Source organism: Jaculus jaculus, chromosome 3 (assembly GCF_020740685.1).
Source record: "Jaculus jaculus isolate mJacJac1 chromosome 3, mJacJac1.mat.Y.cur, whole genome shotgun sequence".
Taxonomy (NCBI): domain Eukaryota; kingdom Metazoa; phylum Chordata; class Mammalia; order Rodentia; family Dipodidae; genus Jaculus; species Jaculus jaculus.
The window spans coordinates 101,318,203-101,329,338 of NC_059104.1; positions in this window are offsets into that span (position 1 = coordinate 101,318,203).

The following is an 11,136-nucleotide window of genomic DNA, read 5'->3' on the forward strand; positions in this document are numbered from 1 at the left end:
TATACAGATTTAATGCAATACCAATAAAAATTCTAGCATCATTCTTCACAGAGAGAGAAAAAAAGTTATCTCAAAATTCGTATTGATGGCAGCAGGCCTTGGATATCCAAACATATCCTCAGTAAAATAAGCACCTCTGGAGGTATCAATGTACCTGATTTCAAGCTATATTACAAAGTCATAGTAACAAACACAGCATAGTACTGGCATAAAACAGAAATAAAGACCAATGGAACTGAATGGAAGACATGGAACTTGGTCAAGTACTATAGCTACTAGATCTTTGACAAAGGTGCAACGATGCAGACTGGAGAAAAGATAGCATCAACAAATGGGACTGGACAAATTGGATGACCATGTGAAGAAAACTGAAACTAGACCCACTCATCTCACATACACGAAAATCATGTCCGAATGCATTAAAGACCTCAATACAAGATCTGAACCTCTTCAAGTACTGGAAGAAGGAACCCTTCACGATCTAGGAGGGGGGAAAGACTTCCTAAACAAAACACCAACAGACCAGGAAATTAAACAATCACACAAGCAATGGGATCTCACGAAGTTAAAAAGCTTTTGCACAGACAAACATACCATAATCAGAGCCAATAGATTTTCCACAGAATGGGAGAATTTTTTCCAAACTACCACTGACAAAGGCTTAGTATCTAGAATCTGCAAAGAACTAAAAATCTAAAAACCCACAAACAACCCACTTAAAAAAAACGGGGCACAGTTTTTTTTTTTTTAATCATGGAGAATGTTAATAAAAATTGAGAAAAAAATGGGGCACCGAATGGAATATGGAGTTCTCAGAAGAAGAAATACAAGTGGCTAATACACACTTAAGAAGATGTTCAACATTTCTAACCATCAGGGTTAAATTAAACAACTATGAAATCCCACCTTACTGCAATAAGGATGGGAATTAATGAAAAATGAAACAAAAGCAAATGTTTTTGAGGATGTGGAAAAAGAGAAACCCTCATTTACTGTTGCTGGGAATGTAAATTTGTACAACCAGTATGGAAAAAAAACAACTATGGTGATTCCTGAAAAAGATGAATATGGAACTACCAAAAGACCCAGTTATTCCCTTACTGGGCATTTATCCTACATGCTCCACACTTCACTACAGAGATATTTACTCAACCATGTTTATAGCTGCTCAATTCATAATAGCTAAGATCTGGAATCAGCCCATCAAAGGACGAATGGATAATGAAGTTGGGGTACATTTACACAATGAAATTATACTCAATAGTAAAAAAAAAATGATACAATGAAATGAAAATGGACAGACTTGGAACATATCATACTCAGCAAAAACACACTATCACAGAAAGGCAAATGCCTCATTTTCCCATTCATCTGTGGTTCCGAACCTGGATCAGCTTGAGTTGATGACATACCTTGAGGCCCAGATGAAGGATTTTTAAGGGAGGGAAGGAGTGGTTGGAAGGAAACACACAAAACGAAACCCCAAATAAACTGGTACCATAGAAATCTTTATTCTCGAAGGTAGTCTAAAACATTTAACCTGGGGAGGGGAGATCATCTGGAAAGAAGGGCCCTTAAGAGGGTGGGAGGAAGTCTAACCTTAAATTTTTTTGGTTCTGGTCTGTAACTCCCAGTACCAGAACTCAGTTGCTACTCACAATGAGCTGTTGATTGGAGAGATCTATGAGGTCCCCCAAACAAGACAGGCTTCTGTCAACGCACTTGGTTCCTTGCCTGAGGTAAAAGTTAAACCCTATTGCTGAAGACACCATATGCTGCTGACACCGAGTGTGGAGAGACCTGGCTGGAATCTTGAGTGGAGCCAGTCGGCAGATGGCTAGTGCATCTAGAGCTGGAAAACTCTACATAAGCTACTGGGGGAAAGTGGCCAACAACGTGTGAGCACGCAGCAGTCTAAGCTACTCAGAAGCAACCAGCCTGACAATAAGCACACACCAGTGCAATGGTGGCACACAGCCTTGGTGGGTCACCTTTGGCTTTCTGATTGGCTAAGAGATCTGCTCAGTGGAGAGGGGCCCATATCTGGACGAGGAAACAGGTCAGAATAGTATGGGGACAGATTATGCTCTCCAATGACAAGCTCCCACTAGACGTTTACTAAAAGGGCAATATCCATCAAATTATCCCTAAATTAATAATGTTTATCTCATTTAACCTATGCTGACTTCACTCTTTTGGAGAAACTATTTTTCTTTTTGAGAAGGTAGCCATCTTATTTTTTTTTCTTTTTCCCTTCCTTCCTTCCTTCCTTCCTTCCTTCCTTCCTTTCTTTCTTTCTTTCTTTCTTTTTTTAAATGTAGGCTTTCTCTCTTACCCAAGCTGACCTGGAATTCACTATGTAGTCTCAGACTGGCCTTGAACTCATGGTGATCTTCCTACCTCTGCCTCCCAAGTGCTGGGATTAAAGGCATGTGATACCACACCCAGCTAATTGATCTTATCTGTATATGGATTCTAAAAACTCAGACTCATAGAAGTAAGGCATAGAATGGTGGTTGTTTCTGGGCACTGGTGGGAAAATAAATAAATGATGATATGCAGAGCATACAATGTTTTCATGAGGGAGTGTAAAGTTTCTAAGAGGCACAGGGTGGGTAGGAATATCCAGAGGCACAGTTCCTGTCTCTCCACAGAGACTGACTGAGGCCTTCATGAGCCCACAGTAAAGTTTTAAAAATTTTTTTTGTTTATTTATTTATATTTGAGAGTGACAGACATAGAGAGAAAGAGGCAGAAAGAGAGAGAGAGAGAGAATGGGCGTGCCAGGGCCTCCAGGCACTGCAAACGAACTCCAGACATGTGTGGCCCCTTGTGCATCTGTCTAACCTGGGTCCTGGGTAACAGAGCCTCGAACTGAGGTCCCTAGGCTTCACAGGAAAGCACTTAACTGCTAAGCCATGTCTCCAGCCCCACAGTGAATACTAATAACCCCGCTGAGGAGGGGCCTCATTGGAAAGGTGATATGCAAGAGGAGGTATAAGCGTATAACCTTAATAAATTAAAAAATGAAATAAAAGATATAAAAGATTTCTGGGAAGATTGCCTTTCTCTAGATATCCTGACACTCTCCCTCCACCCCCAAACACCTGATAGGACTAGACTGGTTAGGTCAGCTCTCCATCCATAGGGCACCCATATAAATTCCCAACATTGGGCAGGAGAGATGGCCTAGCGGTTAAGCACCTGTCTGTGAAGCCTAAGGACCCTGGTTCGAGGCTCCGGTTCCCAGAACCCATGTTAGCCAGATACACAAGGGGGTGCATGTGTCTAGAGTTCATATGCAGTGGCTGGAAGCCCTGGGGCGCCCATTCTCTCTCTCTCTCCCCCTCTTTCTCTCTCTGTAAATCTCAAATGAATAAATAAACAGAAATTAAAATACAATATCCTTTAAAAATAAAATTCCCAACCTGAATCTCAAGGTGGGCTTCTCAAACCTCCTGTTGTCTCCCTGGGCAAGAAATCTGCCTTTCTTCCTTCTCTTAAATTCTGGGTCTCTTCGGCTCCCTCTTACCTCCCTGGGTAAGTGCTATGTCTTCCTTCCTACCCTTAAGTTCCCCTTCGTTTAAAGTTTTCCCTCCTTAAAGCTCTAAGCTATAATGAAATCGTTGTGAACCCATGGTCTGTGGATTTCATTCTTCTAACTCATTACACAGGAATGTGGAGACACCCTACTAGTACTGTTGTGTGGGTTTATCATATTGGGGTATTGGCGAGGAACACTAAAATCCTATATCGCATGTTTTTCCATCCTTTGCTAAATGAGGATAAGAATGGAGGCTTGGGAGTCACAAGTGTGGGGGTTCTAAGCCCAGAGCTCAGACGCTCACCTGCATCATTATAGAGCTCCAATCGCATAACATGGTTTTATGAGATCACCATTACAGACAGTCCATTATTATGCGGTACAGGCCTGTAATTCTCAAACACCACACACAGCACAAGACAGTGCAGAGGAACTGTCCTAGGAGAAAGGTGGGGAAGCACAGATAGAACTGATAGTGAAAGAGACAGGGAAAGTGAAGGGTTAATGGCTCTCCCTGAAAACCAGGGGGAACTAAAGATTTAATGACTGCCACTAAGACTAGAAGGCCTTGAAGAAATACCTGAGCCTGCCAGTCCCAGAGGAGCCTGACAACTCGACTGATTGATAAACTTCCCTTCACTCAGAAAGCCTTGAAGGAACAGAAGCCATCCAGGGTAGCCTCTCTAGGCAATTTTGCTAATAAGGCTTATCCTGATCAAGGATACAAATAACTACAGTTCCCTATCTACTTTCCTTGGACCTGCACCTGGTTCAGTCTGTTTTTCTTAGGATCCTCCTTATAAGCTTGAACCCCAGCCTACCTCGGTTTTTTCAGCCTCCACCTGTCCAGAAGGTTGAAGCCCCTCACTGTGCTTCAATAAACAGTTGCTGCCTGTTGAGATCAAGTCCAGTGTTTTCCTTTGCTTTTCTTTTTCATTTTCCTTACAGAAAGCTTCCTTCTTTTAGGCAGTTGGGGACAGAAGCCCAAAGAGGCAAGAAAGAGTTTCTATTTTGTCCATTTTGGTAAAACTGAAACTTATATCTGACTCTGTCTTTCCAAGATGGCTGTCAGGGACCTGTCCAGCATGAACTTCCAGCTGTTTCTTCAGCTCTGGGTCAGCCCTCCAAGTACACAAACCAATCTGATCTTGGCCCCTCCTACCCCTGAGTCTGAACCAATCAGGTTTCGGCTTATAAACCGAGCCTGATGATGAGGCTCACCCTGATTGGATGTCCGATCCATATAATGGAGGTTACCAATATGGTCTTTAGCTCCTTTTGCCTTGTGATGTAGTCTGAACATTGGAAGGAGACTTAGACTCAACCTCTCTGGAAAGGGGAGGATACTTTCTTGACTAGGTATGCTTGCCTCTGTGTTATGCTTTGGGGTACCTTTTCATTTTGATTACTTGCACGATTTATTTTTGATTCCTGAGTCCTTCACTATGTCTTTTTTTTTTTAATTTTTAATTTTTTATTTATTTGAAAGCGACAGACACAGAGAGAAAGACAGATAGAGGGAGAGAGAGAGAATGGGCGCGCCAGGGCTTCCAGCCTCTGCAAACGAACTCCAGACGCGTGCGCCCCCTTGTGCATCTGGCTAACGTGGGTCCTGGGGAACCGAGCCTCGAACCGGGGTCCTTAGGCTTCACAGGCAAGCGCTTAACTGCTAAGCCATCTCTCCAGCCCCTCCTTCACTATTTCTTAACCTTGCCTTTGTTATTTGAAGGGGCTTCTATGTGAGGTATTCTGTGGGGGGGGGGGGTTGAGGTGGGCAAAATTGCTGCAGCTTTTCCAAGATAAACCTCACAAATTCTGTTTTCTCCCTAAATAAACTCAATAATTCATAATTTCTCCTAACCAAGTCCATGTTATGAATTCTTTATTGTAAATGAGATAAGGACCCAAAATTGGGGTTTATAAGTTTGGAAGAGCCCTCCTGAATCCCCAAGTCATGCATCACTAGCTTCTTAAAATTTCAATAAATTTCTTTGGAAATTTTTTTAAAATTTTTTATTTATTTATTTGAGAGCGACAGACACAGAGAGAAAGAAAGATAGAGGGAGAGAGAGAGAATGGGCGTGCCAGGGCCTCCAGCCTCTGCAAACGAACTCCAGACGCATGCACCCCCTTTTGCATCTGGCTAACGTGGGACCTGGGGAACCGAGCCTTGAACCAGGGTCCTCAGGCTTCACAGGCAAGCGCTTAACCGCGAAGCCATCTCTCCAGCCCTGGAAATTTTTTACTGACCCTCTGTGGAAATTTCCAACATGCTGTGATTACAGTAATGACATACATTCACAGGCACATGCCTGGAGGAATCACTATTGAGTCAAAGAAACATGTAGGTATGTATGTATGTATGTATGATGTATATATATATGTATATATATGTATGAAATACACACAAGTATTTATGTACATAGTTTTATGGAGATAACTATTACATATCTATACAAAGTGATATAGATCCAGCTGTCTTCCTACAGAGTGAAGTATATGTCCCTTACACATGCTGGCAGCAAGTCACCTGGTAGTCTCTGCTGTGTGATACCATCTCTCCTTACAGAGCTTGTTTTGGTTTCTTTTCTTTCCTTTTATTTCTATCTTTTAATGTTTTTGTTTACTTTATGCATGCTCCAGTGGAATTTAGGACTGTGGCTGCTCTCCTGGTAGTCTGAGTTTTAACTGAAATTACTACAGTGCTTGATGTAGTGGCGGTTTAGAGTAAGGAGAGAAGTTTACAAAAATGCTCTTAGAAAATGGAGAAGAACCAGCCCAGTCACTCTTAGGCATGGAACTTTGGACTAGGGCTTGTGCTTTTAGTCCTTCCAATTTTTCAGGTACTTTTGCTCTCCAGAAGCAGCTAGTTATACAGGCTAGGTAAATAATGCCTTAAGCAAGGAACTCTTGCGACAAAAAACCTTTCTCACCACTTTTCCCTGCCCTGCCCTGTCCTTAGATGTTCATTCTAAAAACAAATTTCAGAGCTGCCACCTGACTTCTCTGCCTGGATCCGTGGGGCAGAGGAACAGACCATTCAGAGAAGTTCTGTAATTCCTACAGGCACACCATGGCAGTCACAAATGGCATTTCAGCTTCTGCTCATTGAAGCTTACATATGGCAATTCCAACCTTGAAAGAAATGCAAAGTCCTCTTTCTCCCAGGAGATTCTGGACAGCTTATTGCTGTGGGAGAATATGAGAACATGAGGAAGATACTCTTCAGTAGGTGTGTATTTTCCACCATCTCTAGGTTCTAGTAGCAGAGACAGGTGGGAGAACTACAGTCAATGTGTTTCAAATGGTATGTTGCTGACCTAAAATCCATTGTAAAATCATTTTATTTGATAATGATGGAATAGAATCAAGTAGAATAGCTACAAAACATCATTACGTTGCATGAGGAAGTATTGTTTTATGAGAAATCTAATACATGTGAATGTGCATGCATTATTTTTTTTCCAATTCAGTCAGCCAAACCTTTGAGGAATATTGTCATAATTTTACCTTTCTGTTTTTGGTCACATACTCTTGTGATACTGCATTTTAAAAAATTAAAACTAAAACTTTTGTTAACAAACAATGAGTTTTTCTAAATTCTATAACCATTGCTTTTTGGGGGAACTGTTTGTCACTGTTCAGACAAGAGGAGATAAATATCTGAGGTGAGTTTGCTGGGCAAGGTGGCACACGCCTTTAATCCCAGCACTAGTGAGGCCTAGGTAGGAGGATCGCCATGAGTTCGAGGCCAGCCTGAGAGTACACAGTGAATTCCAGATCAGCCTGGACTAGAGACCCTACCTTGAAAAAACAAAAACACAAACAGAAGTCTGAGGTGAGCTACCTAAAATTAGCAACAACAAATGAAAAATTTGTGACTAAACAGATAACACAAAGACACCTAACCCATGCACATGCGTGTGAGCATATGTGAGTGTGTGCACCAGGCAGAAACTTAGAGCCTGGGATTCATGTGTGGACAGAGTGAAAAGTGTTTATTTAACCAACTGTTACTAACTTTACTGTCCGTTCCATAAGAAGAGTTTATAGACAGACTTGTGACCCCAACGAGCAGACTTACCCGAGAACCAGAAACCAGCAGTCTCTCCACCTGTTTTGTTTCTTGCCTGAGGAAAATCTTCTCTGATTCCCAATAATACATATAAGGGAACTCTCTGAAATCCCAGGAGAAAATTGTCCTATTCTAGAAATTTCTGAGGAGGAACAGAAAAAACTCAGAGCCCCACCAGGTGGGGTTGCTTTAATATGAGATCATTTCTCCCTTGCTGTCTTCTAGGAAACTGGCTTTGTTTCCGAACGTCACAGCTCACAAACTGCTGCTGCTGATCTCTGTCTTAGTTTTCTGGGTCATCTACCTGACTTCCAAAGGCAGTACACAGGTAGGGATTGTTTTCTTTTTCAAAATTTCACAGAGGGTCGTGATGGTTTCATTTGAATGCTCTTTGATGAGGGCAAGAAGTGGACGTGAAAAGCATGTGTTGCCTTAATGAGATAATGTGGATAGAGGGTTCTCTGTTCTGCATTAATCCTTTAGACAATTGTGTGTGTGTGTGTGCGCGTGTGTGCGTGTATCTGTATGTGACTGTTGCTCCGTTAACAGCAGATGGGTCTGTTCCTGTCTGTGTACTTCTTAGCACTGCTAGCCATCCTGCCTCTAGCGAGTGTGTTTTCTTTCTTGGCCTCAAAGACTCCAATCTAGTTAAATGTTTGTCAGTCCTCTCTCTTCTTCTCAGAGGTTTTCTTATTCTTTGCATAGAAGAGTTAGTGTTGGTTTTTTCTTTTACAATCTTTCTTACTTGATTTGACTTCCAGTCTCCTCCTTCAAACTGTTTACTCCATCTTTGATCAGCAGTCATCTTCATTATTTTTCACTAAGGCAGCTCTCCCTGAAGCTCTTTACATTCCTCTTGCCCTCTTTGACTTCCTGTTTGCACCAGTACATTTCACTAGATAAATATACATATGTATCCACACACAATTGGCCAAAAGATGTTAGAACAGATCAATGAACTCCATAAAATTGAAGCACACAAAATCAGCATATAAAAATCAGCAACATAAGGACTCATCCCATTTCCCTAGAAGTACATGCTCAACCATGTTTATTGCTGCTCAATTTATAATAGCTGGGAAATGGAACCAGCCTAGATGTCCCTCAACTGATGAGTGGATAATGAAGATGTGGCACATTTATACAATGGAGTTCTACACAGCAGTAAAGAAAAATGAAGTTATGAAATTTGCAGAAAAATGGATGGATCTGGAAAGGATTATACTAAGTGAAGTAACCCAGGCCCAGAAAGCCAAGCACCACATGTTCTCCTTCATGTGTGGATCCTAGCTACAGATGACTGGGTTCTGCATGAGAAGGAAAATACTTAGTAGCAGAGGCCAGTAAGTTAACAAGGAGATATAAAGGGAGGAGAAAGGAAGGGAGGGGGTACTTAATAGGTTGATATTATATATATGTAAGTACAATGATTGAGATGGGGAGGTAATATGATGGAGAATGGAATTTCAAAGGGAAAGTGTGGGGGGGAAGGGAAGGTATTACCATGGGATATTTTTTATAATCATGGAAAATGTTAATAAAAATTTTGAAAAGAACGGAAATTTAAAAAATTAAAAATCAGCAACATTTCTGGAGTGCAGCTTTACTCACCACTGTAGCACCAGTGCAAAACGAGTGACATTTCTGCACACCAGCCACAAACCCTGCAGTAAAGGAACCGAGGAAACAAGCTCATATAACAGCACCAGACAAACATAAGCTACTTAGCAATATGTTTAACCACTTAGATGAAAAACCTGTGCACTGAACAGTGTAAAACGTTAATTAAAGAAAGCACTATAAAATATACCATGTGCATAGATTGAACTAGTGTTAAAAATTTCCATACTATCCAAAATGATCTATGTAGTCAAGATAATTTGATTCTGAATTCTGAAGATACTATTTTCATAGAAATGTGTGAACAACCTAAAATTTTATGGACTCATCAAAGACCCTGAACAACCAAAACTAATGAAACTGCAGGCATTATGGGTACCTGATCCAAGATCTACCACCAAATAGAGTCACCAAAATAGCTTATTACTGTCATGCAAATAGATGGCTATGTCAGGTGATGAATATGTTAATTAGCTTGATTTTATGATCTCTCATCACCTGCATATATTAAAACACATTATACACTATAAATATATAATTTTTGTCCATCAAAAACTAGTACATTATTTTTAAAAGTCTCTGCCACCTCTGTCGTCATTAAGCAGTAACTGCCATTCCCCTGTCTCTGTCAAGGTGTTCTTTGGTGTTGCAAGCATGGGGCCCTTGTGTATCTCTTAAATGATTCACTTCTGGAAGCCAGGGTTGCATGTTTGTGACTCTCCGGATTGGACTTTGTGATATCATAATCATAGTAGTTATGAACAATATATGTGTGTCTTTCTTTTGCAATTTACTAGTAATAATTAAGTAAATTCTCATTATTAAGATCAATTATGGCAGAGTATCTTTAATTATCAAAGTATCTAGTAGAGTTGGCCTTTCTATACACTTGACTTAATTTGGGTAGCCAAAAGAGTAAAATATTGACTGATTCAATCATAGAAAATATAAAAACAGAATTTAATATTTAGTAAATAAAAGTGGGGCCTATCCCAAGATTGTAAGCAACAGAAGTAAATCACAAAATAAATTTTCAAAACTTAACTACAAATATTAATACTTCCAAAAATATAAAGCAATGAAGAGCTAAAAATACTTTCTGCAAAGTTTAAATGTTAAAATACCTATTAAAATTTTATTATGTAGATGTAATATCAAATGAGAGATAAGTTAAAATGAAAACTAAAGTTAGATATAAGACATAGACAGTTTAAAAATTAAAAATACATTAGTAAAATAGTATTTGAATAAAAATAAATTTAACGGGCTGGAGAGATGGCTTAGTGGTTAAGCGCTTGCCTGTGAATCCTAAGGACCCCGGTTCAAGGCTCGGTTCCCCAGGTCCCACGTTAGCCAGATGCACAAGGGGGCGCACGCATCTGGAGTTTGTTTGCAGAGGCTGGAAGCCCTGGCGTGCCCATTCTCTCTCCCTCCCTCTATCTGTCTTTGTCTCTGTGTCTGTCTTTCTCTCAAATAAATAAATTAATTAATTAATTAATTAACTAATTAATTAATTTAAAAAAATAAATTTGAAATTGATAAATATTTAAAAAGTGAGTACAATCTAACATAATAGTAAGCCTTCATTTTTATCTGTTAAATTTGTAAATATTTTTATTGACAGTATTCTATAATTTAGTCACAAATATGTAAGCTGATGTACTTTGTTAGGGATATTTAGTCAACTGTGCTATGTGAAGATAATCCCTCTCTTTAGGTGAACACACAGCCTTCTGATGTTACCAAACAATGACTGATTCATTCAGGCAACTATCTATTTACTAGAATAAGATATACGTGATGCTATATAATTATTTTGACATAATTATATTGTTATTGGTAAAAGGAAAAAATATCATACTTGAATGTTATGTTTGTCTATACACATATCAACTTG